This window comes from Podarcis raffonei, chromosome 13, assembly GCF_027172205.1.
Source record: "Podarcis raffonei isolate rPodRaf1 chromosome 13, rPodRaf1.pri, whole genome shotgun sequence".
Taxonomy (NCBI): Eukaryota; Metazoa; Chordata; class Lepidosauria; order Squamata; family Lacertidae; genus Podarcis; species Podarcis raffonei.
Window position 1 is genome coordinate 11362272 of NC_070614.1, and position 9499 is coordinate 11371770.

The following is a 9499-nucleotide window of genomic DNA, read 5'->3' on the forward strand; positions in this document are numbered from 1 at the left end:
GAGCTTAATTCTCACACCCTTTTTTATTGCAGCCGAGAAGGTGTTGCCAGGGTAGCCTCTCAAATCTGCATAACCGGAAATTAAACAATGGGATGCCACTCCAAAAACTGAGATTGTCTTGAGGCTGTGGGAGGGTTTTTCCCTTTCTTTCGGGAATTGCTTCTGGGAAACTCTTGGGGTTGGCCAAACAATCTGACTTCCAAGTGTTACTGTGACTACATGCAGTGCAACCTTCGCCAGACTGGTGCCCTCCACATGTTTTAGGTGCATTACTGGCAGGGCCTGATCAGAGTTGTAGTCCAAAACATCTGGAAGGCAGCAAAAGTTAATATAATTATATATATATACAGTATATGCCTCTGTTGTGATAGGCAGCCATCTTTTTCCCCATATAAACACAAGACAAGCCCGGCTGCATCAGGCCCAAGTCTCATCAGGAACCGACTCTCACAGTGGCCAATCAGATACTTACAGGGAGCCCGCAAAGAGGCATAGCTGTCAACCGTCCCCTATTTGGCGGGAAACTCCCTTATCCCAGCGCCGTGTCCCACTGCTGTCCCTTATTGATGATGTCCCTTAAATTTCCCGGGTTTCATGCTCGCCCGGCTCTGGAGGGAAGCAGCGACTCGGGGTCCTCTGCCGTGAGAGAGAGCACGCACACGAGCTGCCGCGTCTCCGTCTCTTCCTTTTCCTCCTCAGAGGTGCGTCGTGAGGAGATGGGTGGCGGCAGGCAGGCAGGCAGCCCCTCTCTTGTGAACTTCCGCCGTGCTGCCAGGGAAGCCGGAGGTGGTGGTGGCAGCTGAGGAGGCGGCCTGAGGGAGGAGGAAGAGGAGGGGATGGGGAGGGACGCAGAAGGGCAGTGCTTCAGCTGCCATGGCGGTGCCGCAACCGCCTCATGCTGGGCTCGCGGGCGGCATGGGTGAGAGTCTCTCTCCCTCCCTCCCTCTCTCTCTCTTGGGCGGGGAAGGGCTGATGGAACTCCTCGCGCCAGGACGACGGCAGCCCCGACGTGCTGCTTAGCATCCCCTCCAACCAGTGCAGCATCTTAATGTAGTGATTTCCCCCTCTGCATCCCTTTCATAACTCTATTTTTATAAATCATTTGTCCATCCATAGTTCACATTTTTACTACAAGTTTTCTGTCAATCCTACCAAGGTATGTAACTCTTGACAATAGCTTTTCAAATAAATTATAAACTTGGTTTCTAATTCTGCCTGTAAGCTTTGCACCTTGACATCGTTCATCAGTTTTGTCTGCCACTCTTCTTTGGTCGGAACCCAATTCCCTGCAAAACACAGTCAGTGGCAGCCAAAGCAGCATGGCTCCATCAGTGGTGGATTTCTGTATAAGCTAAGCAAAATCCCTTATTTTGGCTGCTGATCCCTTATTTTCGAGGCTGCTGGTCCCTTATTTTCAAATGTGTAAGTTGACAGCTATGCAAAGAGGATGCTGGACTAGATGTCCACCACATATGAAAAGAAGTACCTTCTTTTTCTTTACATTTCCAACATAGATTATCGTTAGTATGATAGATCTTTGCTAATTTCACCGGGGTTAAGTACCATCTATACATCATTTTCATAATATTTTCTTTTAATACAGTACATGCAGTAAACTTAACCCCTTTCTTCCACAGCCTTTCCCAATCTTCCAACATTATATTGTGTCCGACATCTCTTGCCCTGAGTCACTATTTATTTATTTTTTTAAGAATCAAGACTCCTTGAGCTCCACTCCCTCTTTCTTCCCACCCAGGGTGCCCCTGCCCTTTGCCTGCCTCTCAGAGCCAGTGCATCATGTGGGGCTGGGTCTCGGCAGCAGCCTCCCCTCCCCTCCTCATCCTCACCTGCCCAAGGGTGGAAGCGAGAAGCAATGGCCATGGCGAGGCAACGGGGTGCTCCCTTGCAGCTGCCGCTGCTGCCGCCTCTCGGGACAAGTACCGACTCGTCCTCCTCCCATAGATTGTGGCGGCGCTGGAAGGGGGGCTAGGGTCATTCCAGGATCAAATCAGAAGGAAGCCAGGATGGCTTTCTTAATTCCAGGACTGTCTCCTGGAAAATCAGGACACTTGGAGGGTATGATAAGGCCATTCTCATTAAGGAACACTGCTGAGGAGCTGCTGGTGAGGAGAGCCAGTGTGGTGTAGTGGTTAAAAGCGGTAGTCTCGTAATCTGGTGAACCGGGTTTGATTCCCTGCTCCTCCACATGCAGCTGCTGGGTGACCTTGGACTAGTCACACTTCTCTGAAGTCTCTCAGCCTCACTCACCTCACAGAGTGTTTGTTGTGGGGGAGGAAGGGAAAGGAGATTGTTAGCCGCTTTAAGACTCCTTAGGGTAGTGATAAAGCAGGATATCAAATCCAAACTCTTCTTCTTCTTCTGGTTTTTGAAGCTCTGCTACCTCCACTGGCTGTGGTCTGCTGGTAGTTGGAGCAGCTATTCGAGAGGAGCCTATATATACCACATAACACCAGTCTTGAAAGACCTCCATTGGCTCCCAGTACATTTCCAAGCACAATTCAAAGTGTTGGTGCTGACCTTTAAAGCCCTAAACGGCCTTGGCCCAGTATACCTGAAGGAGCATCTCCACCCCCATCACTCACCCGGACACTGAGGTCCAGCTCCGAGGGCCTTCTGGCGGTTCCCTCACTGCAAGAAGTGAAGTTACAGAGGGCCTTCTCGGTGGTGGCGCCCTTCCATCAGATGTCAAGGAAATAAACAAGTACCTGACTTTTAGAAGACATCTGAAGGCAGCCCTGTCTAGGGAAGTTTTTAATGTGTGATGTTTTACTGTGTTTTTAATATTCTCTTGGAAGCTGCTCAGTGTGGCTAGGGAGGCCTGGCCAGATGGGTGGGGTATAAGTAATAAATTTATTGTTATTATTATTATTATTATTATTATTATTATTATTATTATTAGGGTGGGTTGTGTTGATTGCATGCTGATTGCAGCATCTGGGATTGATAATATTTGTACCCTGTCCATCTAACCCCCACAGTGGGCAAAACGGCCTCGGCCCAGTATAAAGGAGCGTCTCCACCCCCATCGTTCACCAAGGTCCAGCTCCGAGGGCCTTCTGGCGGATCCCTCACTGCAAGAAGTGAGGTGACAGGGAACCAGGCAGAGGGCCTTCTCGATAGTGGCGCCCTCCCTGTGGAACGCCCTCCCATCAGATGTCAAGGAAATAAACAACTATCTGACTTTTAGAAGGCATCTGAAGGCAGCCCTGTTTAGGGAAGTTTTTAATGTTTGTTGTTTTGTCGTGTTTTTAATATTCTGTTGTGAGCTGCCCAGAGTGGCTGGGGAAACCCAGCCAGATGGGAGGGGTACAAATAATAAAAAATTATGATGATGATAGGGACGCGGGTGGCGCTGTGGGTTAAACCACAGAGCCTAGGACTTGCTGATCAGAAGGTCGGCGGTTCGAATCCCCGCGACGTGGTGAGCTCCCGTTACTCGGTCCCTGCTCCTGCCAACCTAGTAGTTCGAAAGCACATTAAAGTGCAAGTAGCTAAATAGGTACCGCTCCAGCGGGAAGGTAAACAGCGTTTCCGTGCGCTGCTCTGGTTCGCCAGAAGCGGCTTAGTCATGCTGGCCACATGACCTGGAAGCTGTACGCCGGCTCCCTCAGCCAATAAAGCGAGATGAGCACCACAACCCCAGAGTCGGTCACGACTGGACCTAATGGTCAGGTGTCCCTTTACCTTTACCTGATGATGATGATGATGATGATGATGATGATGATGATGATAGAAGAATATAGCAACCCTTTCTTGTTTCTTCTGTCACACCACATTTAGAGGTTGTTCTAAATTTGTTGGAGAGCAGCCCAGTGGTGAGGCATCATTATTACCAACTTTCCCCACATGGCTCCCAAGTGGAATTATCATCTTCATCACATTTTCCCCAGTGGTTCCCAAGGCTTTTGAGGGGGAAGGTTTTCCTGGGACTAAGCCCACTGAACCCAGTGGAACTGACTTCTGAGTCAACAGGTGGAAGATGCTACTCTTAGACATAAACATTTCCAGATTTCTGGGCATGGCGGCGGGGGGGGGGGCAAGTTCCTACAAGCTCAGGTTGTCGTGTTGAAATCAGGCACATTCCAAGGCCACAAGGAGTTTCATTTCTCGCTAGGTGTTGGCAAACATTGTGTCCCTTCTTGTTTGAAGAAGTAAGGAAAGTTCTCTCTTTTTTTCCCCTGGTGGATATTAAATGTCTGCATGTGATCCGCTGAGCTCTGTAGCGACTGGCCCACGCCTCTAAAATAAATATAGCAACCAGTTGCAATAAGTAGAGGAATCAGGTCACAGGTTAAGAACACATTACAGGGGTAAGCAATCTATACCATTCAGGATTCCATTATTGCATCCATCAAAACTTGTTTACACTGTTGAATTTATCTCAATGTTGCCAGCGTTTTCAGCTGTACACAGTTATTCCCCATATATTCAATAAACGTTTTCCAATCTTCTTTAAACGCATGTTCTTCTTGTTCTCTTATTCTATATGTTTATTTGTATATATTGTAAAATTCTCTATATGGATCTTTTATGATGGCGCATACTTGCAATGCCTAATAAAGGTTTGGCGAAGTGAAGTGAAGCTTGGGGCGAAACACACACACACACAATCCCACACAGACAAAGAACCTTAAAGCACTGCTCTCTGCCTGGAAAGAGCAGAGCAAAAGGTAAAGGGACCCCTGACCATTAGGTCCAGTTGTGGCCGACTCTGGGGTTGCGGCGCTCATCTCGCTTTATTGGCCAGCATGACTAAGCCGCTTCTGGCGAACCAGAGCAGCGCACGGAAACGTCGTTTACCTTTCCGTCGGAGCGGTACCTATTTATCTACTTGCACTTTGACATGCTTTCAAACTGCTAGGTTGGCAGGAGCAGGGACCGAGCAACGGGAGCTCACCCCGTCGCGGGGATTCGAACAGCTGACCTTCTGATTGGCAAGCCCTAGGCTCTGTGGTTTAACCCACAGCGCCACCTGCATCCCACAGAGCAAAAGGCAAGTGGGGATAACTGTTCCACAGTGACTAAGCACCCATTGCATTACTTCACTGCGAGTGGGTTGACACTCAGGAATGCTCCACGACTGCTACTCTGTCATGTTCCGTTTCCTATTTTATTTAACGCAGCCAAGCCATTAGCAGCCCACACTGTGCCATTCACTGAAGATGAAACATAAATAGTCTCTCTTTCTTCTGTTTGGCGATCACGCATAGCCGAGTAAGATCGCCTTCCATAAACACAGTTTTAAGAATGATTCTGTAAGTGATTGTAAGTCATTGTGGAGGCCAATTCTGGATCCACACGTCCTTCCGCAGTGGGGACATTGGTTTCCGGGCGGGAGTTGATCACGGTGTGGATTTGTCAAGCGTGCCTTCCTCTTAGCACGTTTCTCCCTTGCATCCTGAGTTCGAGTGTCTTCAAAGACCATGACACCTTTGGTAAAGGCTATTCTCCAATTGGAGCGCTTGCAGGCAAGTGTTTCCCAATTATTGGTGTTTATACTACATTTTTTAAGATTTGCCTTGAGACAGTCTTTAAACCTCTTTTGTTGACCACCAGCATTTCCATTTTTAAGTTCGGAATAGAGCAGTTGCTTTGGAAGACGATCATCAGGCATCCACACAACATGACCAATCCAACGAAGCAGATTTTGAAGAATCATCGCTTCAACACAGGTGATCTTTGCTTCTTCCAGTACACTGGTATTAATTCACCTGTCTTCCCAAGTGATACGTAAAAATTTCCGGAGACACCGTTGATGGAATCTTTTGAGGAGTTGGAGATGGCATTTATAAGTGGTCCATATTTCACTAGCATCCAGTAAGGTTGGTAGTACAATAGCTTTGTAAACAAGCATTTTGGTTTCCCTGCGAATGTCCTGGTCCTCAAACACTCTGCACTTCAATCGGGAGAAAGCCGTACTCACAGAGCTCAGGCGATGCTGGATTTCGGCATCTATGTCGATCCTTGTGGAAAGAAAACTGCCCAGGTAGGAGAAGTCTAAATAGTCTAGGGGTTACTCTCTTTACAGAGACATAGGAGGTAAAGGTAAAGGTAAAAGTAAAGGGACCCCTGACCATTAGGTCCAGTCGTAACCGACTCTGGGGTTGCAGCACTCATCTCGCTTTATTGGCCGAGGGAGCCGGCGTACAGCTTCCGGGTCATGAGGCCAGCATGACTAAGCCACTTCTGGCGAACCAGAGCAGTGCACGGAAACGCCGTTTACCTTCCCGCTGGAGCGGTACCTATTTATCTACTTGCACTTTGACGTGCTTTCGAACTGCTAGGTTGGCAGGAGCAGGGACCGAGCAACGGGAGCTCACCCTGTTGCGGGGATTCGAACCGCCAACCTTCTGATCAGCAAGCCCTAGGCTCTGTGGTTTAACCCACAGCGCCACCCGCATCCCTTAACTGCCCAGGTAGGAGAAGTCTAAATAGTCTAGGGATTACTCTCTTTACAGAGACATAGGAGAGTCACATTCAAAACAAATAACCTAATAGTCAATGTATACAAGAGTCAGTTCCGAACATTCTAGGCGGAATCCAGTTCTATAAATCCTCTAGTGCAAGGATATATGCTTGTGCAGTGGATGTTTGCCTCCTGCTCCTCTCTCTCCACACAGCCCACACCCTCCCCAAATCTCATTGAAAGCGTTGGGGGGAACCCAGAACAGAATGGTGGGTGCAGGAAGAGAACAAGGGGAAGTTCCTTTGGGCATCCTAAAGTCCTTTTCTGTTTGGTGGGATGCCCAAGATTCTGTCACATTCCAGCATCAACTAACGATGCGGTTGATTCAAATTATTACAATTTGGAAATAAATGCAGGTGTGTCGATCAGATATTTTGGTCCTAGAATGAAGGCATACTGGGAACAAAGGTTAGGAGAGACATTAATAAAATCATGGGATGTGAACTACAAACTAACAGTGCTATTTGGGTGTGTGAAAAAAGGTGTGGTCCGAGAAGACAAAGAAATGGTTATCCACCTACGAACAGCAGCTCATTTGACTATAGGCACAAGTTTGGGAAAAGTCACAGACAGCTAAGCTTGAAGACTGATTGGCTCATCGAAAACTGGGGCATTGCACAAATGGTCAAAGTGGCAAATATAATGAGGGTGAGGCAAGATAGATTGCATGACAACAATTTTATGGAAAAGTGGGAGTCTGTCCATAGACCACTCACAGCACTTGGTGGCATTCGGATATTTTTTGAAAGCTGCAGAAATACTATGCTTTATTGGAGAAAAACTATCACTCTCTAACCACAGGGGAAATGCCAGGATGGGATGAAGAAAGGATGGAACTTTCCCCAGAGCCTAATTTTTTGTTGTTGTTTAGTCGTTTAGTTGTGTCCGACTCTTCGTGACCCCATAGACCAGAGCACGCCAGGCACTCCTGTCTTCCACTGCGTCCCGCAGTTTGGTCAAACTCATGCTGGTAGCTTCGAGAACACTGTCCAACCATCTCGTCCTCTGTCGTCCCCTTCTCCTTGTGCCCTCCATCTTTCCCAGCATCAGGGTCTTTTCCAGGGAGTCTTCTCTTCTCATGAGGTGGCCAAAGTATTGGAGCCTCAGCTTCAGGATCTGTCCTTCCAGTGAGCACTCAGGGCTGATTTCCTTCAGAATGGAGAGGTTTGATCTTCTTGCACTCCATGGGACTCTCAAGAGTCTCCTCCAGCACCATAAGTCAATCTGTACATCATCTTCATGTAACTCTCCTTCAATAGGGAAAAATCTGTAAATTTTAAATCAGTTTTCCATAATTTTTCCCAATCTTCCATTATAATGTTATGATCTACATCTTGTGCCCATTTAGACACTTCTAGAAGCTTTCAAGCAAGTCATGAGGCTGCTGGCTTTTCCCTGTTATTAACCTCACCATCTGAGATGTGCTGCTTTTGAGCATGGAAATTACACCAGTTGTCACATAACCACGGCAGTTGCCACAACAGTAGTCAAATACTCTCCTGCCTTCCTGTACCTATGTGGCATCACACAACAATCTTGTGGGCGTGCCCATTGCAGTGAAGAACCTCAATTTAGGTGGGTTGCGGATGTGCATTAGTTTCATCTCGTGATTAAAATTAGCTACCGGCAGATTCGCATTACTTATCTGCAATTGTCCCATAAAATGCTAATGCAATGCACTGACCTCTGACTGCGTTGCTCTCATTAAGGCACAGCATGCTAGGTCACCCCAGCCTCATCCCCAGTTCCAAAACAACAAGTGGAGCTGGAAAATTACTACTAGGATCACATGACATTGCATCACATGGCTATCGGATTTCTAATGATGCAACGCAGGACACCGAAGGGTATTTATTTGCCATGCCTAGTTTTGACCAAAGACTGAAACTGGTGGGGCTGTTATAATTGCACAAAGCAGTCGATTGAGTCAAGAAGAAGGGGAAAAAATGCCCGCTAACTATGGGCAGCATGCGGCATTATGTCAGAGATGACTTAGTCATATAATTTCATCACCATCAGTGCCTCAGACATGGCTGTGCATTGGTGCAAGGGAAACTTATTTAGGTTACAAGGCCACCAATTAAGCACAGAGAAGAAATTGCCCAAACACTGTTAACTTTTTAAAATGCTGTTTTCATGGAGCTTTTAATAACTTGGGACTGGTTTACCTACGCGATCACCTTACCACACTTAACCATTTCAATCGGCGGAAATGACACTAATAGAAGTTCCATAGAAATAGCCATTCTGCAATTGTAAATACTTGATCGTTTAGTGTTGGAACTCCCTACCTATTGAGACCAAGCAGGTGCCTTCAATGTACTCTTTTCGGCACATAACATTCTTGCTTAGACAAGTCTACCCAGATGCTTAGGGCGTTGAGGGAATTTTAATCTCTTTTAGTATTTTAACTTTCATACGTTTTAAAGTACGGTCGTAATTTTTTCTTGATTTGTTTTATCTTTTTGTAAACTGCTTTGAGGGTTTTTCTTTTCTTTTTTACAATCAAGCAGTGTATCCATTTTATGAAATAAATATCTTTAAAAAACGCTAACTGTGGACTCAGCTACATTAGTAAGGAAAAATACGTTTTATATGCGTTATAACACTGTGACACCAGATGACACTGTGGAGTCCTGTCTTTCATCAACATGATTTCCATTTATGAAGTTTACAACACGTTTAACTGAAACGCTTCTTTGATGTGTCTAAATCCAACCAATATCGCCTTAAAGAAATTAAGGCAACCTCCCGGAGATTATTCCAAAACCAAACATTTCTCTGATGTATTGTGAGCATTTATTGGCAGGGAGAGCCTCCAAAGCTTTGAGGGAACAAATTTGGATTCCGAGAACCAGAGGGAGCCCTGAATTCTAATCCTTTCTTTTCACCTCATCCCAACCCACTCCCACAATACAGTGGTACCTTGGTTCTCGAACTTAATCCGTTACGGGTGTCTGTTACTGAAGCAGAAGCTGTGTCTGATGTTCGGCTTCTGAAAAATGTTCACAA